The sequence below is a fragment of the Uloborus diversus genome, chromosome 2, assembly GCF_026930045.1.
Source record: "Uloborus diversus isolate 005 chromosome 2, Udiv.v.3.1, whole genome shotgun sequence".
NCBI classification, from domain to species: domain Eukaryota; kingdom Metazoa; phylum Arthropoda; class Arachnida; order Araneae; family Uloboridae; genus Uloborus; species Uloborus diversus.
This window is the reverse complement of record NC_072732.1, coordinates 112,355,316-112,380,978: the sequence shown is the minus strand read 5'-3', so window position 1 is coordinate 112,380,978 and position 25,663 is coordinate 112,355,316. Positions and strand designations below refer to the sequence as shown.

The 25,663-nt window shown below is 33.8% G+C and overlaps 1 long non-coding RNA gene and 2 other non-coding genes across 3 annotated transcripts in view; 1 reads left to right on the top strand and 2 right to left on the bottom strand.

Annotated features, from left to right (window-relative positions):
• Nucleotides 1–700: 700 nt before the first annotated feature.
• Nucleotides 701–25,663, top strand: part of LOC129217251 (uncharacterized) — a 56,219-nt gene continuing 31,256 nt past the window's right edge. Inside the window, exon 1 of the long non-coding RNA XR_008580205.1 lies at nucleotides 701–750. This is a non-coding gene — a long non-coding RNA (uncharacterized LOC129217251). The remainder of the gene's footprint in view (nucleotides 751–25,663) is intronic.
• On the bottom strand, nucleotides 14,506–14,577 carry Trnaq-uug (transfer RNA glutamine (anticodon UUG)). Its single transcript has one exon. It is a non-coding gene; the product is annotated as a tRNA-Gln (tRNA).
• On the bottom strand, nucleotides 14,580–14,652 carry Trnae-uuc (transfer RNA glutamic acid (anticodon UUC)). Its single transcript has one exon. It is a non-coding gene; the product is annotated as a tRNA-Glu (tRNA).

The following is a 25,663-nucleotide window of genomic DNA, read 5'->3' as shown; positions in this document are numbered from 1 at the left end:
CTTCCGTTTGATCGAAAATTCTAATTCCTCTTTTAATCTCAATTTATTCAACTTAAATTTCAGAGAGCTCAGAGCGATTTAGAGTTTTTCGGAAACCCAAGGAAGTTAGGAATTTTCTTAAACTTCATAAACGGCTGAGGTCAACTCTTTTTTTTTTTTTTTTGCAAATATGCTTATAGATACTTTAAAAAACAATCTTCAGTCTCTACAGAAAACTTTTCTCAAAAAACTTCAGTCTTGGTTTTTACAACAACAATTCATATAGGCCCAGTTTTTGCGGGCTCCTGAAAGCGAAAAACCATTCTTTGCCCGTAAATCCCATAACGAGCATGATGGATTAATAGGATTAAACATCAGTGAAATTTTTGTTAGCTAAAAAGTTTAACTTATATATAGAGTTCAAAACTTGTAAAAAAAAAGTTTTTCGTCCGAAACAAAGTGCAGTGGTAATCCCTTTGCTTTAGCCTTCAATTAAAAAAGAGAAAAAAATCGCGTGGGCATGGGCGCTAGTTATGTCTTTTCGACTGCCATCACAGGTAACAAGGTGGAGCATTTTGAAGGATATCGAACCGCTCTCATCTTAGGGATTCACCTGGATTTTATTGGATAAATGATCCCTTTGCCACGCCCTAGAATTTCTACGTCACAGAAGTCCGACGAGGAGTATAAGATCCGTGTTTGGAATTTCGCGAACGGAGTTTTCGCTTTCTAAAGCGCTTTGCCAGATATACAGGGAAAGCAGATATCAAGGTAAAGCTTATCTTTAAAAATGCATGTCTAGAAAATCATAAGTTAATTTTAATATGTATATAATATTTCATTATATTGTGTTAAAATTTGAACTTCAAAATGATGAAATTTTTTCGAAAGGGTTATTGTAAAATGCGTTACTTAAAAAAATTTATAGATTTGATGTTTCTTAACAAACTAAATCTAAGCATAGACGTTTCCATTAATGCAGCATGGGGCTTGTAAATAAAAAGTACGACTTCTAAAATTTTATCGTAAGCTTACGAAAACTTTGCAAGCACACATTATTTCACCAATTTTTGATTTGATGTTTGATATACTCAGTGGCGGATTTAGAGATTTGGGAGCCCTTTTGTATATCATAGAAATATGTAACAAGATTATAAACTGTATTTCTCATTTCCCTTCGGTGCCTCAAAGGTCGTGGGGGCTCGCTGCAATTGTGGCATGGTACAGCCGCCACTGGATCTGTCCAAAAATTGTTATGAAACTTACAAAAATTATTATTTAAATGTAATGTACAACTGGAGGAATTTATAGCGTGTCAGTGTTGGTTTTCTTGCATGGCTTACGAAAAACTTGCCTAGTAATTTTTTATCGAATATGATGGCAGGTTGAAAAACACGAATTAATATAATGAAGCCATGCATTATACTACATTTTTCGAAGTCAAGTCAATGTTCTGGACTTCACACTTCACACTCTAGTGTCCCCCTAGCCTACCACTGCCTGTCAGGAGCGGCAAATAGGGGGCAAGAGGGGTCGGTTGTACCCTCAAATTTTTCACAAAGAATAAGAAAAAAATGAGTAAATTCAATTTATGTAACTTAGAAAATCATTTGCCTGCATTTTCAGAATAGAAAAAACTGATGGAGGATAATTGTTTGCCACAACAAAAGAAGTAATCTTTTCATGCAGGTTAAATATTTCAAAATTGTGTACTCTATGTTATGATGGTGCATCTTGTATGAGATGCCCACACAGTGTTGAGACTGCGCAATTTTTATGCGTAAAGTCCATGTCGTTTTACATAAATTCTTATGCTCATATTATAACTTAATGTTTAGCTTTTAAGTTTTCATTGATTCCTTGCACTAGAAACACATTTTAGCAACTCGATGTATTATATGCTTTTATAGAAACTTTTTGTAAAAATATGATATTTTGGAAATCATCCCACAACCGAAAATACTTTCACATCAACAAATATATCTTTAAGCTATTACTTGACACTCTCGGAGTGACACAAGATGGTATTCAAGAGTAAATCTATAAAAGCCCCCTGGAAGAATTAGTGGAAATAGACCTTTTAAAACGATAGAAAATATGGTGTCATTTCAATAAGTATGACTTTGTTTGAATTTTTGTTTACTTTATTTATACTACGGAGCGTTTTTTGAACAATGCTACACTCTATTATCATAAAAATTTCAATCCGATAATCTTTATGATTGACAATTGAAATTCTTAGTGATTTTCGCACTAATGCATACTTGAACCAAGTGCTTTGACACAGCTTTCCATTACAGTTTTTACTATATGCCAATATAGAAAAGGTGACAAAACCCACATGAAGTTGTAGCCAAAATATTAAATCAATATTTTGAATAAAATGATCGATTCAGTTTCTCAAGAAATAGAGACAGGATTTGATGAGATGTATTTATCATTGGTCTTAGTTCAATATTATGTAGGTTGGTTATGGAAAGCGAAAAAAGGCATTGTTTTGTGAATTGCGACTATACTTTTTAATGACGCAAAAAAAAAAAAAAAAAAAAAAAAATACTAGCCCAATTAAAAAAGCTTTCTTCGTTATTTTAAAGAGAGGAATCTGAAAGAAATTTGTTTTTCAACATATTTTTCTTGCTTCCATTGCTTTTCGACTATTTCAATCAGGTCTGTCATTAGAAAGATGACTTTTGTGTCTCAGGAGGTTAGAGAATTACTTTCGAAGCGCAATGAGGCAAGCAACATCTCCATCTTTAGCATGCTGACAATAAAGCAAAACACTGGATATTGATTAAGTATAGTTACAAAATTTTCTGTTCTTCCTAATTCCAAAAATATCAGATTAAAACTGTACTAAAAATAACTGTACTAAAGCTAGTACCGAGATATTTTGTGAAATAACTTATTACAAAATAAATTTAAAGCTTCGGTCACAGAAATTTTAATAGTTCTTAACAAACCTAGTTATTCTCAACATTGCCATTTTATTATCACTTCCTGTTAACCAATATGTATTTTATACCGTACTGATGAAATTCATGTTCAAGAAACTCGACCCCTTAGCGAAATGCTGAAATGCCGCCCCTGCTGTCTGGTTTAACTGGTTAGATGGGATCTTGAAGACAGATTCACTTGAAGGACTTAGTGAACACGACACATTTAACGTTCCCCAGGTACCATTAACGAACGCGGAGGATTTTCAACCAGTTGGGATCGAACCCTTCGGTTACGAGTCCGACGCTCTACTGATCAGGTCACCACGACCTCAATGTTCTGGACTGCATTCCACTAAATTAAGACAAAAATGATCATAATTTTAGGAAGTTTTTCATATTTTGAGAAAAAATTTTCAGTTTGTCATTGAGTCTGATTTCATATTGTTTATTGAACTTTTTATACTTTGTGTGTAAATGCTAGTGTGAAGTCTATTCCTGTAATTCTCGCTCATTGAAACAGTTTTTGGATGACGCAGTGGTGCTTCCTTTCCTTTTCTATTGAATTTTGTTTAAAATCCTGAAGTATTTCTTTTAATTTTGTGTTCTTACTAGTCGTAGCTTTCTTGACGCTTCAATTAAGTACTGGCACTACTACTTAAATAAATAAATAAATAAAATAAAAGCAGGTGTGTCCTTGAAACAAGATTTCGTTTTATGTACTCTTCTGTAATTATTTTACAATTAAAGTTAAATTTTATTTCGTAGTTAATTAAAGGTTCCTTCGTTAGAAAATTTGAAGAAAAAATCTAGAATTGTTTTAAACATTTTATTTACAAAATTTAATTGTTTTTCTGAAATTGTAAGTAGTTTCATCAAAATCATGGACTTCATGTTGAAATGTGGAATGCTTAAAACTTGAAATCAAGCATAAAGTGTTCGAAACTGCATATTTATCTTGATTACAAAAGTAAAATATCCCACTAGGTTGTATATGTTACGGCCAAAGTCCGAAATCGGCCAGTTCGCGAATTGGCCAGCCAATTCGCGAACTGGTCCACATTGCTGAAAACTTACCGGCCAAAGCCCGAAATTTTCTTCACTTCGGGCTTTGGCCGGTCAATTCGCGAAGTGGCTATGGACGATCGGCCAAAGTACGAAGAAAGAAATGAAGAGCAGATTGTTTTACACTTTTAAAAATGAAGTATTTTGAAATGAGTACTTCGGTGTACTAGTTTTTTCTTAACTACACTTGTTTCAAAAACGAGTTCAAATATAAGTGTTGAAAATAAGCTTGAAATGCATAAAAATATCTCGTGTCATTCTTTTCGTATATTTGAGCCATACAAGATATTATTCAGTGAAAGTACATTATGTAACAACGTGATAGCGTAAAGAAGTACATTTGCGCCTTTCAAGTGAGCGAATTATATCCTAAATAAATGCGTCGTCTAAAGTGTGCGAATGCAAAGTTAATTGAATTAAGGACGATCGACAGTCTTTTTCTGCTCCGTAGACCTAATTTTAAAAATCCTGAATCACATTGTACCAAAAAATTTCGTTTCAAAATTTTTTTTTAATTATTTTGGAAAGCCTGCATAATAAGGGCTCATTAAGACAAATATAAAGCGAACGTAGTTGTGTTGTTAATATTATTTAAAGACATTTCTTTAATGCCGTTTGATTTTAATTTACTCTTAGTAGGGTAACGACCCCAGTAATTGTCACTTTAAGAGTTTGTCCTTCCACTTACCTCTGTTTTCATTACTTAGAAAACAAATATTTGCTTGCAAAAAAAATTTTTTTTTAATCAAAGAATGCACATCTATGCATTTATTTAGTTAACTAAAGGTAAAAAATTTTGAATAGATATTTTTATAAAAATATATGTATAAAAAGTTACTGAAATCACCAGTAATTGGCACCTGATACCCCAGTGTATGACACCTTGTGATCCAGTGATTGGCACATATTAATAGAACTGGAAAATAACTTTATTTTTTAGTTTTAGATTACATTCAATTTATATCATCATCAAAAATATAATTGATGTTAATTTAAAGAAAGTAATTTTACATAAGTTAATGGTAAATCACACATCTTGAATTTGAAAAAGTGTTTTAGAGAAATAAGAATAAAATTGGAGAATTACATGGAAAAAAAAATATTGAGATTAATGCTGTTCCATCAGTTGGTATGTAGTTTTGATTTCACGAATTATAGCCTGTTTCCACATAAAAAAGAACATTACCTGTTGATTCTAAGGGACCATAAAAAAATGAAACGATTCTCTGCAGTCGTAATGTTACTCTGATGTCCGCACATATTGTTTTTTTTTTTTTTTTTGTTTTGTTTCTCTTTAAAATATAGTTAACGGTAGAATCTGTAGGATTCAAATCAATAGTACAACCTATATAATATTGTTGATGCAAAAGTATCAGAAATTAAGCACAACACATTAGTGACTACTATTGGTACATGTGCCAATTACTGGGGAGAAGCAAAACTAAAGCACCACTAAATGCCATCCGTCATTACTTCAAAAATCCAAAAAGGAACAAAAATATACTTCTTCCCACATAAAGTAGCACCTTTCAACTAAGCAAAACTTTTGACAACCAAAATTTAAAACATATATTAAGTCAGATTTTAATGAATTGATGTGCATGCTTCCCTTAAGCCAGAAAAGAAGTTTTTGCAACAAAAATATCTGATTTTACACGAGCTAAAATTGTTTCTCTTTCCTATGCACTGCTATCATTTAGTAACATGAATTGAAGTTATAACCTTTGAGGTAAATTCAGTTGGTATCTCCAAGGACTCCAAGGATGCCAGAAACGTTTGAGACGGGCCGCAAGTCCGCACTGGAAGAGATAGATATCTTTCACCTTAGAAAATGTTGAACATCGCCAAAATCCGAAGTCAGGCTTGGTTTGTGATGGAATCAGCACAAGCAACAAAAAAATCTCTGCTTTTTTGAGGATGAGTGCCATAAAATGAATCAAAAAGTGTACCAGGAGGACACTTCAGAAGTTGCTGTACTTCTGGGAGCCTAAGAGCACTTCAGCAATGTAGGCTGGACATTTTAATTAAACTCCACACCAATTCATATGGCCAAAAGGACAAGAGTGGTATAAGGTGCATTGTTTTTGACATGATATCCTTTGCAGAGTGGACGCTCTACTCGATAGACCTCAATCCCATTTATTACACTGTATGGCCTATTTTAGAGTCAAAGCTCTACCTTAAACCATACAAAAGTTTAGACTCTCTAAACCAATTGCTTTATACGAAATAGGATTGATTAAAGGACTTGTGGCCCTTGAATAAAAATTTCAATGAGCAGTTGCACCTCTGTATTACTTTAAAAGGCGGCTAGTTTGAAACCAATTAATTTATTAATTGCTAAAGGTCTTCCCATATTATTATTTTTCGTGTTTTGTTAATTTCTTTATTTTTAATGAAGTTACATGGAAAATTGCTTGTCCGGGTTTTTCCCCCCGCATCCTGTACATAACGTCACCCATGTTAAATAATTGATGTATTTGAAAGAAAAAAAATAGATGCGTGTACTCATGTGTACATTCGAAATAATACTTCTTGCATTCATATTTTTGACGCTTAGAAAATATGTAAAATATAGAGTTTGGCACTTTTAAATTTTTGTTAGCGTCAGGCATTCAAAACCTGAAGGAAACGCTACATTGTTTTGTAAGAAAATATGTTCGCAACAACAATAGTAAAAACCAATACTAACAGATAAAACTGTTGCCGAGTTTGTACAATTCATCAATTCTAATAATTTCATTTTTTAAATGAAATTGAAGAAAATAAGTACAGAAAGAATGAAACAGTAAAAATAAGTTTTAAAGCAACAAAAAGTATAATGAAAAGCATATTTTGAAACAGTTTTGAAAATTTGCGGAGGGGATTTGAGCCTTATAAACTTACCAATTAAATACGACCATGATCCCCTTTTTTTCACTCGTAAAAAGCTTGGATTTCGCCTGAAATATTGAAATTTGCGTACAAATTTGAAAAGTGCAGGAGCTCGGCTCCCGTGCGCTGTTATGCAAATGCTATGTATTTTCGGATTTTTTTTTTTTTTTAACTTTTTCTGCAAAATGTCTGGGATGAACAGAAGAAAAAAAAGTTGCGTGAACCGTAAGTTAAAATTAAATGCTTCATATTTCGTGAGCCCGAAAATAAATTTTCTAAAAAGAGATGTAAGGATTAGAGGGTAGCATTGTAATTAGATGAGTTTTATTTTTAGCCGACAGAGTGGTGCAGTGGTTATAGACTCTGGTTTCTTACGCCCACAGGCGCAGGTTCGGACGTGACTCCAGTCGGTTGATTTTCAAGATGCAGAAAATTGATAGTGTCCATGTCGTATGATTATGCGGCATGTAAAAGATCCCACAAGCACTTTTTTGGCTTAGAGTATTCTTGGCAAAATTAAATTCCTAGAGCGATTTCGCGTCAAATAAATCCCAGGTAAGGAAACTGGGCGTCAAAATTTTGGTGGTAAAAGCATCCGCTCATACTGTTGCTACATGAAAGAATGGGTGCTATTTCCGGGGAACGCGTTAGGTTTGCGAAAAAGAAGGCTTTCTGTTCCTCATATCTTGTGTGTGCTCTGGATGTTTCATTGGATATAGTGAATGTTTGAAAAGTCTGAAAGTGGACTGAAGTGCTCAATTATATGCATTGTGTTAGTCACAGCTTCCACAATAACGATTTTGCCGAGGACCTAGATACCAAAAAAGATCTTATAACGAAGACTTTTTGTTACAAGCTTAGGAGAAATCATTTGAAAACTCCAGTTCTGACGGACGGTTAATCTAAATCTGATGACGTATTTGAGGCATGATTGTATATATAACGTAAACTAAAAATTTTGATTTAAAATACTGCAAAAAAGCAAAAAACAGTGAGGGGAAAAACAGTTCAGCGTAATTTTTCTGACTATTTAATCTAACGTGCCACCAGAGGGGAGGGGGGGGGAATCTTTAAATATATTATTTCGTTTCGTCAGGTGAGAAACTTCTTGTGGGATGAGCAGTCCTGATTTAATGCATTTTAAATTTGCATTAACTAATACTTCGACTTGAAATGGAGGGGGGGGGGGGTAGGGAAATGGGATATTATTTTATTTGGGGGGGGGGTGCTGTAGCTTAGGGAGGAGGTGCGTCATTGCTCTTAAGGATGGACACACTTGATTGATTTCCAATTTTTTATTTGCATGAAATTGCAATATTTCCACTTGAAATGTATGGAGGGGATTTGGGAGTACTGCTTTGTTTTACAGAGAGAGTGGGGCTCTGTAGCATTGGTGGGTTGTGTCATCCCTCTTGGGGGGGGGGGGGGTAAATACCTTTAATTTAATGCTTTTAAATTTAGTATCACATAATATTCACACTTGAAATTCACTTGAAAAATTTCCAAAAAATACCCAAAATATCAATTTTTAGATGCCCCATATTCCGAAACCCGACGCGCAATTGGGTGGGACTTTTTTTGCCTATTCTTATTGGGAGGGTAATAAACAATTTGCAACTGGTTTAATTTTTTTTTTTTTTTGGATGTTTCGGTCTAACACCTATTTTTACTGTACTAAATAGTAAGAGATCCGGCTGCAGAATTACTGCACTCATCGAGTATAAAGTCAAAATCAAATTTTTATATTACATTATGAAAGGGGCAATGTGTTTTGGCTAGGTTGCCTAGCAAGAAGTGCCCACAAGTATTTTTTTTTATCAAATTAATATTGTTTGACATTTTGGGAGTAAAAATGACGCATTTGTTATTAAAATAAACTATAACCTACTTCAAAGAAATATACCTAATGAACTTGAAAAGTTATGGTTGCCATTGCGCAACTGGCCGCTACCTATTCGCAGTCACATGTAAACGGATACTATTGGTCACATTGATGCACTCATAAAGTATAGTCATCATTTATATATCAAATTAAAGCTATTTTTTTTTTTTTTTTTTTTTGAACGTGATAAACTAAGGTTGCCTATGCAAAAATGGCCGCAAATGGGTGTTCCCTGCTGTTAAAGATTGCTTAAAATGAAGGAGTTAGCGCTTTGCAATATTCGTTCGACAGGGATGACGATAGCCAGCTCTACGCATGGGCGTATCCAGATCCAGAGGGGGGCAAAGTAGGGTAGCTTCCTCTTCCCCTTCGAAAATAAAAATATTTAGAATTAAAAAACAACTTTAAATTGACGGATGATTCAATTTCTAAATTTAAAGAAGAGTTCAGATGAGTAACTTGTCCCTGAGTTTGAAAGTGGCTACATCTGATTTGGGAGCTCATTGAAAAGGGAAAGTTGGTGTTTAGTTGGGTTAATACCGTACTCCTTTTAGAATTTCATTGCTTCCAAAATCTTGGAATAAAAAGGGGGCGGGGGACGCTAAAAACTAGTCTCCTAACTGCCCAAATGACGGGCCTTCTCAGGTGCGCCCCGAACTTCAAATGTTATCAGGGTGGAAACTCTCAATGAGCCGAATGGAACTCCAAATTTCCCCGAATGATGATAATTCGCCCATCGGAACTCCACTTTTTGCCGAATGACATTTTTATCATATCGTCAAACAAAACTTTCCGAATGATGATATTTTTGCCATATTGTCAAACAAAATTTTCCGAATGAGAAAATTTTGAGGAGGTCACAATGACCTTCCATCAGGGCTCCCCTACGGCTGCCCCCCCCCCCTCTGCTTTCGTGATTGAGCTGGATACTGGCTGGATACGAGTTTTTAAAGTCATCGCGCATGCGTCAATTGTTAGTGTTCTCAATCAACGGCGCAAACAGAAGTAGAAACAAATTTCAAATGCTCCAAAAGAAATAAAATTAATAAATTTTTGTGGGGTTACATTTAAAATCTCATATACACATAACATGTATTTCTCAATAAAACGAAAAATTAATATGTATTGTAAAAAATCAAATAATTTTCTTGTTTTTCGAAAACATTTTCCGTATAATATAATTGTATTTTCATAAATAATTGGGGTCATATTCTTTCATAAATGTTAATCGTTTATTCTAATTTTATAGAGGAAAGACATTTTAACCTTTTATTGAGGAAAATAATTTTTGACTTACAACAAAATATTGCAATTTGAGTATCAATTTTTGAAAATTACCCGTATTATTATATCTTTTGATTTTCAGAGGTAATTTTTTCTTGACTGGAATAGACTACATATGTTACTGAATAGTTTTAATTATTACTAGGTAAGTGGCACAAAAAGCGGAGTAAATATTTAACCATTTCACTTTGCCCCACATTCCCCTACTTTGCTAAGGTATTTACACCCTCAGTGTACCCTTGTATCGCATAAAATAACAAAAAAGGTGCGCGATTGCATACTCTACAGCACTTTCCTCTATTGTACAAGGGGCCGTGCGTCAGGCCATTCTGTTCGGAAATTCCTAAATCAGCCCCTGCGCGGAGTCTGACGACTATCCGCATTTAAATATTTAAAAAAATTTATTGATATATTGCCTGATCCCGTTTGCCGTGGAATTGGCAAACAGCCATTTAAGACGATTCTGTTTAAATGAGGGAAAAAGGAAAAAAAATAATTCGCGCGTTTCACTCATTTCGATGGGACTCTGCTTAATTCAGAGACTAACACACATCTGATACGTCAAACTGGTACCCCTTCGAGCTAATAGATGCGTCCCTTTCCGCCTGGTAACCGGAAGTTCTTTTTTCCACCTCATCGGTGGTCAAGTATAACAAATCGAATTATTGTTTGAAATTATTTTAGAAGGATTCCATGCATCTTGAATGTATGGTTGAGTAAAAAAGTAGAGAAATGAGCTGCAATAAATATTATTTCGGAATGGGGTGGGTCCTTTCCGAAATTTTAAAAGTATTTTTTTTCTGAGAGAGCATGCTTAAAACTATTGGCTTTAACCATTTTTTTAAATAGTTTGACAAAGTTTAATATTTTTTAACAATTATTTTAACCGGTGCAATTTCATTGTTTACGCTTCTGCATATGAAATCACAAATGATGATATGCCATTCATCGATGCCTTTAGCACGGAGCGCAATATTTAATTCGCATCTTTACTCATTTGTACTGGCAACGACATGGTTTATAGCAAGCGTAGAGCGAAATATTTGATTCGCTTCTTGATTATTATAACGTGGAAACGAGCTATACAGCAAGAGTAAGCATTCAAAGCGTCAGTGGAGATTTTTGACGTCATAAAGAATACACCTTGTTTGGAAAATCGGTCAATTAAAAAAAATAATTAAAAAATATCTGTTGAGTAAGTGGAAGTATTTTCTCTCTCCGTGTTATTTTATTTTATTTTATTTTGCTTATTCTATCAATTTCAGTGACTAAAAGTAATACTTTTGTCTGAAGGAAAGAACCCCATTATGTATGTAGCTACAACTATTTAAAAACGTAAATAGCTTAAGCGAGTGGTTAAAAATCTTGTTTCACTGAATTTAAACTAACTACCAGTTTATTGACTAATGCAATAATCTCAAAGAATTATTTGGAATCTCAGAAACAACCTTTAGCCAGATTTATTGCAAGAAATAAATGGAGAAAAATGTTTTCCCGAGGCTGAATGCACTGTATAAATTTTCATGGAGAAACTTCGAATAGTAATTTTTAACTTGCTATTTAAATGCTAAAAGGCACTTGTTATAATTACCGCTTAGAACATTAACCATTAATATCTAAGTTTTTTTTTTTTTTTGGTAACTGCAGTAGAAGTTTTTGAATTATTTCTCTCTCGGGGCTATAGAAGAATAGAGAGAATTGCAAAGTATGGTAAATTTGTAAAAGGTTTCAGATATAAATGGGGATTGAGTAAATATTCCGGGAAGAATTTTATAATGTATGGCAGTTTGACACATTTAAAGCGCTAATTTGTTAATTCAGTTGAATTTATGTGCTACCAAGGGCACAGTGAGGGCGAGAAGGGGGACGTTAAGTCCTCCTACCAGAACCCTTGGTTTTAAGATATATTGTCAATCTTAACACGCATGCGTATAAAATCAACAGGGGGGTTCGAAAAATTGATTTTTTTTTTTTATTTCGGAATCGCGTTACCTCTCAAAAGTTGTAGTTTGGTATCTTCAATTGGGGGGGGGGGGGAGGGGAAGAATCTAAGCTGAAAACATCTTCAGTTCGCGCATAAGGCTGAAAGTTTGAAAAAAATATGCTAAAAATTAAATTTTTCAGAAAATAATAAAATTAGTTTTTTTTATATTATAATACGGCAACAACCAAAAATTGTCAGCATATAGCGTAGTTTTAACCTAAAAAAATATTTAATAGCTTTTACTTAAGATTTAAAGTTTCCTCATACGCCTAAAAATTGAGCTAAAATCTCCCAAAATTTGAAGCCCAATTTAAGGCGTATGAACGAACTAAAGATCTTATGTAAAAGCTATAAAATATTTTTTAGGTTCATACTACGCAAGATACAATTTATAGCTGTTGCGTTATGAAAAATACAGAAAAACTAATTTCATTATTTTCTGAAAATTTCAATTTTTAATGTATATATTTTTTAATTTTCCCCATTTGAGGATACCAAGTTACAACTTTTGAGAGGTAACGCGATTCCGAAAAAAAAAAAAAAAAAATTCTATTTTTTCGAACCACCTCAATATACCTCCTATAAAAAATATCTTTCTTGTTACTACCCTCCCTCCCTCATCGTGGAATAAAATTCTGACTACGTTGCTGTGTAATACAGATGCATTGCTTAACTTGTGGCTGATCGAGTTATGCGAGAAAAATTGAACGTCAGAAAGAAAAACAGAGGAAAGAAAATAGATTTTTGTGAAAATTGCTTCTACATTTAAACAAAGCAACTGCCTGTTCGGTGATACGGCGAAACCTGTGTATAACAATACTGCCGTGTGCAGGTAAAGGGCAATAACTGCAAATTTTTTATTTTCCATTTTTTTTTTTTGCATTTTTGTCATCTATTGTACGTTATCTTTACTGTACAAGCTCGATTATTTGGTTTCCGTTGAAAAAAGGCGCGAAAAAGACATCTTATTCCAACATTTCCCTATTGTTAGTATTGAATACACCACACATTTCTTCAAATATCTCGAAAACTCATTTCTGCAGATAGTGCCGTTTACCTGCACACGGCAGAATACTGTCTATAACAATAAACCGGTCTGTAACGATATTTTCCTTGGTCCCAGCAAAACGTCGGCATAAATAATCAATCTGCCTATAACGAAAACCTATTTGTAACAATATTTTTTTAGGTCCCAACAGTATCGTTGTAGACAGGTTTTACTGTATTTTGGTTGTTGAAATTTTATCCCTAACTCCAGTGGATTAACTCTAAATTCTAGTAGGTAGCGTTAACTCTTGATCACTTTTTCGTTTCTTCATTCTCCTGAAATTAGTCTCACCAGTAAAACAGATAAGTTACAGGATCCAGTTCAGCCTTGTCACAATAAAACCTTTCCCTGCATGTCCCCGGAATCGACTGTATTATAATTTTAAAAAATACTAGGATTTTTCAAAAGTGAAATTGTGCTTAAGTGTTCAGTCACTGGTCTGTCTACCCTAATTAGATCGTGAATTATTCCTTAAAGTAATTAGTGACGTACTTTATTTACTAATTTCATGCTAAAATGCAGGTAATCCTTCAATTATAAATCCACTGTTGATCACGGTCATTGTTGAACAAATCTTTCATTAAAATTAATAGCGTGAAGAAAATCATTGAGAAGAAAGATCTAATGCCATAGTTTTTTTCCTCGAATGTGAACGAATAAAACCCCGACTTTAATTTTCTGGCCTTTCCTGTAATCGGGGGACGTAAAAATTATCCTTTTTGGTTATTTTTCCGCGATCTGTTGGGAAATTTTACAGATTTCTTCATTTTTTTTTATTTGTCCAAGAGGGATTTGTTGAACACGTATCACTTGGCAAAACTTTTATTTTCGATTTAGACCGTGCAAAGCCAGGTGACCCAGCTAGAATATAAATAAATGTTTTCAGTGTATTTGTAATTTTTGAAGCGTTGCATCTCCTCTACGTCTTGGAATAACAATGCTGTTTTCAAATTTTTATTACCTGTCCCACAGACCTTTTTGGGGAAGTGAAAAGTCACATTTTCCTTAAGATGAAGATTTTGTTTTCGTCGTAAAAGACTACTAATATCGGCCTGTTTTTTTTTTTTTTTTTTTTTTCTTTTTTTCTGTAATTCTAACATCCATAACTAACTGCAACAGAAAAAAAAGGCCTCCTACCATAGGTCCTTTATCGACGTTTTTAATTTTGAAAAGACGAAAGGCAATTCCTGAAACATGATTTAACCCCGAAAATTAACCTATAACCTAAATCGTTCCTTTTTATGCAAGGGGGAGGGAGGGGGGGTTAGGGCGCAGAGAATTGAAATTTTTCTATGGCGTGTGTTTTTTGCTGGGTATTTTTCTCATTGTGGGGCGGAGGTGCGTCCTTGTCCTTTGGGGGCACCCTGGTAATTTCATCAAAATCAAAAATGGTGTAATTCCTTGTAAAGTTTGGTTCTAAAAAAAAAAAAAGTTTTTTTTTTCAGAATGAAAAAGCAGGTTCCACCGAGATTTGAACTCGGATCGCTGGATTCAAAGTCCAGAGTGCTAACCATTACACCATGGAACCCCTTCCCATGCCGGGAATCGAACCCGGGCCGCCTGGGTGAAAGCCAGTGAATCCTAACCACTAGACCACATGGGACACAGTGGTTGAGGAGTAAAATATTATTTTCTGTTTACGTATTATATAACAGTTTTCAAAACATTTATTATGCCTCTAAAAATAAAATAGCATTTGCATAAAGTTTTTGTACACGTTTTTAGTTCACCGTTATTTTTTGGAACTTCTCTGGCATTTAGCTCTTGAGCAATGATTAACAAGATCACTTCTGGCGCCATCTGCTGGGGAATCAGAGAGGATACTGAATTTCGCCCTCGCTGTAATGAGTTAAAATTTCAAATCCAATTTTATTCAAAACTCAAAACATTCGTTTTAGTCTCAAAAACTTGAGATGTGCATAATGAAATTCCGATGAATAACTCAGTAATTTATAATGAATGAATCAGTTATGTTTGGCAATTTATAAATCGTTATTTATATTATGAAAGAAAGTGAACGGTGGTTCTCTGTTTACGGAATTAACTTAAAACCTTCTGTCACTTTAGAATATTTTTTGAACCAATGAATTAATGTCAATTCTTTTTCATTGAAATTTTAAATTTATAATGTTCTTGGCATCTCTGCAAATTTTATATTTACATTTTTCCCCCCTTTCTTTCTTTTTTTTTTCGATTCCAGAAGGAGAGCGGATTTTTTTTTTTTTTTTTTTTTTGACGCACTCCAATCCAATGGGTTTGAAGTTTGTCAATACTTCGGCTTCTTATTTATAATTTCGACTTTAGACAAAATTAAAAAAAAAAAAAATTGATTTTGGAAATTTAATGCTTTTCTTCTCATTGTGAAAAAACTAATTCACGAATTATCGAAAATTGAAACCATGGAGGAAGTCAAGGGTTAATCCGATATGAAGATTAATGTATTTAATGGATCAGTGCCCTCTTAAAAATGCAATTAAATTTGTAAAAGTACAATTAAAGTTGAAAGAGATCATAAATTGCATAGTAGTAGTTAAAAAAATTAAATCGCGACGCACGCAATATTGCACTCAGAGTAATTACTTACTACTGCAGTATATTAACAATAACATTATACAAATGTTGTAATTATAATTCCTAGGTTTTTCTTCTTCTTCTTCAAAATAATAACAATAATAATAATAATAATAATAAATAAATAAATAAATAAAAATAAATATAAATAAAAAAATAAATAAATAAATCTAAAATCCATGTTAGCTCTTGCAGAATGACAATTGTTTCACAACATTTTTGTTGAATAATATTGCAAAACATAAATTCTGCATACTTTTAAGATTCAAGTTTCATTTAGTTTGATTTTTAATTTTACGAAACTCCGAAACTCATTTAAATTGATGTTAAAACATAGTTAAGCAAGCTTATTGCAAAAAGGCGAAAATAATGATGCGTCTGAACTTAAAATTTATTACCACTTCCTGTATTTCGTACTTGAAATATTAATGAATTACAATCATTTTTGCTTCAGATTACAGATTTTAAGGTAAGAAACACAGAACTTTATTTTTAAGAATGTAAACTTATTTTGCAGCGTTTATTTTGTAGAACAAAATGGGAGTTTTCTCAAAATAAATAAATAAGTTCAAAGCTGTCTGTATGTTACTACTTACACAATTTATTATGAAGCTATAATGAGCTACGCGCTGTTTATGTTTTAGTTATGGATTTTTTTTAAAAAAAATGGGTTTTTTTATGAGCAAAAAAGTTTTGAAAAATCATTTCATTGATTTCCCTGCCCAGACGAAAGATAAACAACTGAGAGCGTGTTAAAACTATGTTATTTATTTTTTTTAACTTTGAAAAAGACCAGTCGTCTCACAAATTGAAGACATTCTTTTGTTTTGTTCATGATAACGCGTTTTCTCGGCGTCGTCTTTCAGAACAGTTTTATGAACAAAATGTTTTGTTTCGGCGATATGTAATAGCCCAGTAAGCAAAATATCTTGCCTCAGTATTGCATAAAGGTTGACATGCAAGAAAAATCATCTTGCATTAATGCTGCCTCAATGTTGTTATGTAACTCCATTTATGCTGTCAGCAGGCTGCCACAATATTGACTGACAAGATGTATGCAGCATAATATCAGGAAAATATCAAGGTAGGCTGCTTTTGTAATATTGCATACGTATTGATATGACAGGATAATATCAAGATGTTGTCATGACAGCATGAAATCAAGGTCTAGGCAAGATGATCTTGCTTTTGCAATATTGCATACGTATTGATATGACAGGAAAATGTCAGGATACATTGACATGACAGTATGAAATCAGCACGTTTGCAAGGTGTTTTATCTATTTATTTATTTGTATTATTTTCACTTTAAACTCTAGAATTAAATTTCATTCTTTAATTATTTCTGTTATTCTTCAAGATAGTTTTCTAGCCTAAGAATATTTTCTTAAAGCTGACATCTGATCGGAAATTCATATAAAGGTATTAATAGTACTCGCAATTTAATTTAAAAAATGAAAGTTTCTTCGTTTTGCGTAATACTTTACTTATTTTTTAAATTCATGCTTCTAATTGTATTATAAAGACATAAAATGCCTAGTTAGGAATAATTGCGGAAGTTTTTATGACACATTTAAGAGTAAAGAAAGCAAAATATTAAATAAGTAAATAAATACGATAAAGTACATTTGCAAATGGATGTCAGCATTGAAAATATCCCATGGACAAAACATGAATTTATCTTAAAGAATGACATAAATAACCATTGAATAAAATTAATCTTACTCATGAGATTGAAGTGATAATACGAAATTCTGGGCTTCATGTCCTTTTTTTCAAAGTCTAGGGACGAAAAAAGTTATTTTCGGCCATTTCTAACATTGATCGCACATCGTCTGCGATATGACTTGTTTAGTACTATGTTAATAAACAAATGCAGTTATGAGTCATTCATAAGTTATTCCTAAAACAATACTATCCCACACTAATAACTAAGCAACCAACTTAACGAAGCTTAAAAGAATGCAACGCCACGTGCAGCACCTCTGAACCGATGGACCTTATTCACGGTTTGGCAACGCTCCCATCAGCTGTCCGTCTGCGGGTATTTTGACCAATTACGTAGTGTCAGTAGTGCTAAAGAAACTCGTTTTATTTAAGGATTACTGGACTTCATGCGCATAATGAACATGTTTAGGGCTTAAAAAGACTTACGAATGCATGGAAAATGGCGAGAAACGCGGAAAATAAAAAGAGAATTCGAGTTTTCACCATGTTTCTGATAAGGAACCAAAGAGGCTTAAACCCATGAAAATACGATAATAAAGAGAGTATTTAGTATCAAATGAATCGTTCATCATTCTTTTACAAACGTTCCTTAGTTAAAAACGTAAAAAACCTGCCATTTTTAAATAGAAAGAAGAGTTTATAAGCCACACAAAAGGAAGTGTTATTATACGCTGTAGTGCCGGATTTTCGTCTGCTACAGTTCCCACAATGCACTGCAGTGAGGGGTTTTTACCCGCAGTGACGTCAGGTGAATACTGTCCATTGAGGTCGAAGCAGGAAGAATGTGCTAGCAATGCGAGGGACGCTGGGTAGAAAGAACTGTGCACATGCGCAAGTATCAACGAAGGTCCACCTGTTCTATTGTGTACTAATTACCTTGACGGCGACAGCATGAAATCAATACATCTTGACGGCGTCAACATGTATACAATGTTGTTATTGTAAGGTAATATCAATATTGATATTTTAAGATGATGCAATGTTGCATACGTGTTGTTATTGTAATATTGCTTTTTAATCTTTATGCAAATTTTATGCAGTATGAAACACGTCAATATTGACGCCGTCAGTATAATATCAAGATCTGTCAAGATTGATGCAAGAAATTTTGCTAGTAGGGAGGGTAAATGCTCCAGTAGTCGGCTATTTAAGAGATCAGTTATTGAGTTTTGTTAATCTATAAATTTCAGCTATTAATACAACAACAAAAACAATGTAAACCTTTAGGCTGTACCTTTCGGATAATGATCCACTAACTTGTTTCTGGAATAATTTTTTTTAATTTTAAAAATCAAGCTGTTGTTAATACGAGAAAATGCTCCAGAAGTCGGCCATAGAAACCCAGGGCTCGGCCATGCATGAGCCAGTAGTCGGCCGTTTCATTTTCGTTACTCTTATGAGGTGTAAGTGAATAAATTTGATCAAAATCTCGAATGCGAATCTTACAGCACAGCAGTGTACTTAAAAAAATAATTATTCCAGTGATTACGAAATAATTTTGTATTCTGTATGTCTTCTTCATAATATTTATCTATATTATCTTCTAAACTGCAATCAGTTTGAATATGCATCTCATGCAATTTTTTTATTATTATTTATCTTCTACATCAGCGGTTCTCAACCTCCGGGGGGGTGGGGGGGGGGGGGGTTGCAAAAGAATCTCAAGGCGGGGGGAGGGCGTTAGGGTATGTCAGATAAAATAAAATCCACCCTCTTATTAATGTTGTGAAAGTGACTAATGTGTACGCCAACCTGACTGGAATCCTAAATTACCTTAAAAAACTGTATTTACTTCTTCTCATCTTGGATTTCATATGTTCTAGTAATGAGCTGTTCAAAATAAAGCTTTGAACAGTTGAGTTAAATTTTGTGTGCGAAACTATCTAGATTTTTCCTTATTTACTTGTTTTCAAGTATCCATATCAGCTCCAGTTTCCAATTAGATTGCTTGTATTAAGCACGTACGGAGGGAGCATAGGCGGATTTAGGCTGTGAATTCTGGGGGTGCAACAATATAGCAGTGGCGTAGCTAGGGAGGTGTGGAGAGGGTGGTCCGCCCGGGGCGGCGATTCACCACTTTTTGTGCGGAAAAAAAATCAAATAAGGGAATCATACTTTAAATCTAATACTGGAGTCAAAGGGGGGAAGAAAAAAAACCTTTGAAATGTAAGGTTTTGGTATGACTGAACGGTCATTTCAGTGTTCAAAGTTGAAATATTTCCGTAGTGAGCCCTTGAACCTTCCTCATTCACTTAATGTCCTTAAATTGTGATTCAACACTTAAATTGAATTTTTAACGTTTAAATTTCGGAAAATATTCGAAAATGTAATATCAAATATATTTGTGAAATATAACATATGTTTATGTATATAAATATCAAATATATTTCTTTAAAAGTTGTTTCTTTGCCAGTGCTGAATTAATGCAAGGAAAACAAATTATTGGAACTTTGTCACGGAATAGAAGCTGACTCTCTATCGTCCCCAAAGGGTTAAACTGACTTTAGTTTTGATGAAGATTCGGTAGAGAACCCCATTCCCCAAAAGTTAGTTTTAACTGCAATTTTTGATGCAAATTCAGAGTATTTCTCCGAGATAGGTGCCTGACCCCGCCCCCTTTATTTTTGTAGGAAGAATACGGATTAAATTAGTTTCCCTTTATTCAGTAAATTACCGCCCATTAGCCAGGGCTAAAGCAGAAATACGTGAAATACACAGCCAGCTCAGTCATTTCCAGCCGAGGACTGCAGTTTCGTGCTTATTAGCACACATCAGCCCGGCATAGGAAAGTGACTGATCTGGAGATGGAAAACCATGGTTGACCATGGTTTTCCATGGTTGACCTTGTTGGAGATGGAAAACCTGGTTTTCCATCTCCAGATCAGTCACTTTCCTGTGCCGGACTGATGAGTGATAATAAGCACGAAACTGCAGTCCTCGGCTGGAAATGACTGAGCTGGCGGTGTATTTCACGTAGTTTCCCTTTGCTACCTTAAATGAAGTTTTATATTTTGAGCGACAATTTTCAATGCTTTAATGTATTAGATATATTTTAATGAAAAGGTTGCAAATATAGAAACCGCCCCGGGCGACAGGAACTGTAGCTACGCCATTCCAATATAGGGGATGGAGGGGATACAGCACTGTAAATGGCGACTAAACTGCTATTTTGACGGCAAAGGCGACTATTTTGATGACAAAAGCGAGTATTTTGCAATCAGTTGTAAAATACAGCGACTATTTTAGTAAGTGTAATTAAAATTCGTAAAAAAACTAGTTTCTTTTTTCTCCTAGGAGAAAAAATTTGTAAAAAAAAAAAATAATAATAAAAAATCGCTTTTAAGTTTACCCCCTAGTTACCACGGAAAAAAAGGAAAAGTTTTACCGCGTTTAATTTTTGAAAACAATCGTTTTAAAACGTGGGAAAATGAAATGCAATAAAACATTCACGACCAGAAAAAAATGTGAAATTTATATTTTTGTATAAAAAAAAAAGTTTCGTAAAGTTTCGTCGCGATCGTAAAAGATCGCAATTTTCGTAACGGTATCGTTTTTGTAAGTGCCATTTTCGTAAAGGATTAGTTTTTGCAATCGCAATTTCTGTTTCTCAACTACTTTTTTTTTTTAGTTTTTTTTTTTTTTTTTTGGTTCTTAATTTCTTTTTTCGAGCTTTTTTTTATACAGTCAGACTTTTACTGTTGTCTTTAATGTTAACAGTCAGATAGTGAGAAAAATGAACTAGAATGAGTCAGTGCTGGTTTCTCTTTGTGTTTATTCAGAGTTGGGCTAAAATTTGGAAAATATTTTTTGAAGTTTTCTTTTTTAAAGGTTGTTTGGAGAAAATTTACCCCACGTAGGTCTGTCCCACTTCATGGTATTAAAATGATATAAATGCTATTTTTTTTTTCTAAATAGGTGACTATTTTAGAAATTATTTTCTGTATCTGGTAACTATTTTGGAGACTATAATTCATATTAAAGGCAACAAAAGCAACTAATTTTAGTAGCGGAACTCAGGGATAGCACTGCCCCGCCCCCTTCAGAAAATTTTGAAATTTTACAGTGGAAATGTTGGTTTTTAGTTGATTTCAGAGTGATTTTATTGTACTGTTTACTGGAATGATTTGCAAGGACTTTATATCGTTTTTGAGGAAGTACATCACAATAGCTATATTTTTTGACTTTATTAGTCATGGTTGTTTCAAAGAAACAGAAAATTGTGATGTTATACTAATAAATACCTAATTGCAGAATATAAAATTATTATATAATACAGTACTGAAAAATAATTAAAGGAATGTTTTTATTTGATTTATGTAATTATTTATCGTCTTCCTTTTTTTAATGGAGAAATACTTCTTTTTAATTCGTGTAGCACAATTTCTCTCGCACTGGCGATGTGTAGTGACCAGGTCACACAATAAGTTGCCTATTATTGTAATTTTGGGTTTGCTTTCAAGTAAATTAACTTGCATTTAGCTGTAGAAAAATATAAGTTCTTTTACAAAATTCCTGAAAGAAATATATATTTTCTCCTGATAAAAATATATTTCATTTAAATTTTCTTTGAAAATCCAACCAAAATTGTTGGGGGTATGGCGCACCGCATGGCGCCGTCGTAAATCCGCCTATGGGAGGGAGAGGGGGGATGACCTGATGTCAGTCTTTAAAGGAGCTGCAGAGCGTGAAAGTTTGAGAACCCCTGTTCTACGTCATTCACTAAAATGATATCATATGCTGCGAAAGAAGAAATTTGATGAAACAGACCTGGGTTAACAAGGAGAGGTTACGGTCTCGGAAATTCAGATCGGGATGAGATTTGGCAGATTAGTAGTATCCCTTAAGGGTACTCTCAGGGTAAAGTAATAAAGCGCACTAGCCATAAAATTCTTTTATGGCTAGATATTAGCTAAAAGATTTACGCGCAACTTATAAACTAGTAGAGATCATTCGTAAACAAGTGGCCGGCGGTCATGTGGGCAGCGCTCTGGGGTTCCATGCGGCCGATCCGGGTTCAAATCCACTGCAAGTTTCTTTTTTGTTCATCTATAAAGTGACTATTACCGCTTTTTGCAGCTTGAATTGAAGGTAATTCTTAATTTTAAAAATATGATGTATTTTTAATGTGTGATAGTACATTAAAACTCTATTTACTATTCTCACAAAGAAGTGATTACACATTTTTAGATATTATAAACTTTGACGAAGTAAATGATTTTTGCAATAAATACATAATCAGTTTCTTTGTGGATGAGTAAGAATGTTGTTTTATTGCATATAAGCAGGTAGTAAAATTTTAAAAACCGTAACCGTACTTATTGAGCAATGGTTTTGCTCCTTGATTCTGTTATTTGTAAATTTATCGTCTGCTGTATTTTACATTGAATATTCAACTTTTTATTTCCTATCTATTATCGTCTGCAATGTTCATATTTGTTTTCATCATTAAATGTATTTATCCTCTGTGCTGTATATTAGACTGGAACATTCTATACCGTGATAAAGGATTTCAGTTTTTAAAATATTGTGAACCGAAATGGTCAATTATTGAAGTAACCCTGAAACAAATAAAATCTGTTGGCAAAATGGATCAAAATTCATTGCACAGTGAAATGTTGAAGCAGAGATTAAAAGATGCGGTCGTTTATTACGAGAGCTTGCTTACTGAAAATCATTTGATTGCATCAGAATCATCAATTCAATTTCTCGTGAAGCAATGTTAATGGGCAAAGAAATTTATGAACGTACTATGGATATGCTGCTTGAAAAAATATTTGTAACTGATGACGAACTTGCTCATGAAAATGAAAACTGTGAGGAGGAACCTTTTGAGCAAGTCGAAATTCAAAGCTGAATACGAACCAGAAGAGAAGAAAAAAGAAGAGAGGTAGAGCATCTTCCTTTGGATTACAAAATTAAAGTTGTGAACATAGCAACGGCTCACCCCACATGGAATCTACAAACATTACAAAAGAAAGGATGCAGTCGGTTAAAAAAAAGAATATTTATCGCAATGGGAGAAAGAAATAAAAAATGGAGGAAATCTATTCGATAAATGCGATGTAATCAACTCTTGGACATATGATCGTTTTCTAGAAGCTCGAGAGAATTATCAACAAGTTACTACTCGGAACTTGCTGTTGCAAGTTCCGAGTATTCGTGGGCTTTAGCAGCAGCACGACAGTTTATAGATTTTGAATTTAAAGCATCTGACAGTTGGGTAAAAAAGTTCAAAAGGAAGCATGCCATTCGTCAACGAAAAGTCACAAAATTTGTATCAAAAAGAGAAACTGCGACGATCGAAGAAACTTTGGCTTCTGCAGACACTTTTGTAATCCAGACGTTAAAGTTGATACCGAATTTCAAAAACGATTATGTTATCAATACTGACCAAACAGGTAAGTAATTCAAAACTTATTTTACGATCTTCAGACCAAGGGCGGATCCAGCTTGTGGTTTAGGAGGAGGTCATTTTCGGAAAGGGAGGGGTAAAAGGGTAATTTTTGTGCGAAATGGGCAATTTTTTTTCGAAATATGTCCCAAAAATGCAATTTTATTCTATATTTGGTCATTTAAAAGATGGGTCATGGACCCCCCCCCCAAGACCCTCTCTCTGGATCGGCACCTGCTTTTGACAAAATATTTTAATTCCCATTTCCTTTTTCCAGGATGTCAGTATCAGTCGGTGTACAACAGGACTTTGGCTCAAAAGGGAAGTAAAACTATTTTCCTCAAAAGGCACGACATGAATAGAGTAACACATTCATACACCGCTCAATACTCTCTTACCCTGTCTGGAAAAGTTCTGCCCCTTGTATTTGTTTGTTTACAAGAAGCAACTGGTATTTTTGGCCCCCGAATTCAAAAAGCAATTGATGAATACTCGCAAAAATATAAAAATGTCATAATAACATCTTCGAAATCAGGAAAGCTAACAACAGGACTATACATCGAGTTTTTGAACCGTTGCTTGAAGTTATATGTGGGAAAAGAAGAATTTCTGTTGATTATCGACTCTTAGGGAGGACAAACAAAACCTGAACTATACGACCATATTTTCCAGGATGATGAAAAATCCCCAACTTGTACAGTTAAAGTAATTCCACCAAAATGTACTCCACTTGTTCAACCTTGCGACGTCTATTTTTATAGACAGGTAAAGAATTTAATAAAACGTGTATAAAATTGCGCGTATCTCGTTGAAAATAATAGAGAAATAAATACCTGTAAAGACTGCATAAAAATACAATCAATTGTTCATCATCAACTGTCATCGCAATTTTTTGATAAAATGATTCGATATGCCTGGTATACTTCTAAACTTTCTGACAAAAGAGAAATTTTCCTGAATGTAAATGAAGTATGTTTTCCAACGACTCTTTCACAGAAAAGCTGCTCCTGTAAGCAATCTTCATTTATAAATTGTGCGAGATGTCATAACAGTTTTTGTTTTCCATGCTTTTATTATAAATATCATTCTGGTGTATGTACATAAATAACAACTATATTGTTAAAAATCATCTATAAATTAAGCTCTACAGTAATTTTGTAGCCGTTGTAATTCAAATTTTAACTTGTATCGATTTAATTTATCTCCATTTTCTCTATTTAAGTGCTTTACGTGTTTAAAAATTTTCTCATTATCTTCAATTCAAATTGCACAAAGCTGTAACAGTTACTTTATAAATGAACAAAAAAGAAACTTGCAGTGGATTTGAACCCGGATCGCCGCATGGAACCCCAGAGCGCTGCCCACATGACCATCGGGCACTCGTTTACGAACAATCTCTACTAGTTTATAAGTTGCGCGTAAATCTTTAAAGGCTGTTTTCTCGGAATTTTATGGCTGGTGCGCTTTATTACATTACCCTGAGAGTACCCTTGAAGGATACCACTAATCTGCCAAATCTCATCCCGATCTGAATTTCCGAGACTGTAACCTCTCCTTGTAAGTCGGATTTTTTTTTGAGGGGGACGAGGCGGGGGGAGGGAAGGCATTTTGAAAACTTTCAAAACATGAGAATTTAGACTCCCCCCACCCTGGCACGAAAAGGTTTCAGTGTTAACTCTTTATGTTAACATTAAGACTGAATGAAAGAGGATAGAATTCATGACCGATAAAGAGCGAATTATTGATCAATATGATGGACATTTGACTAGTCTATGTTCATTACAACGAAACTTCAACTTCAACATATGGAACACAAAATTAAAATTTTAGTTTTGGAAATAATTTCACCTCAAAACAATAAAAAGTAAAAATCCTTTTACTTAAAAGATTAGCAATCAAGGTCACGTCTAAAGCAAAATTTATC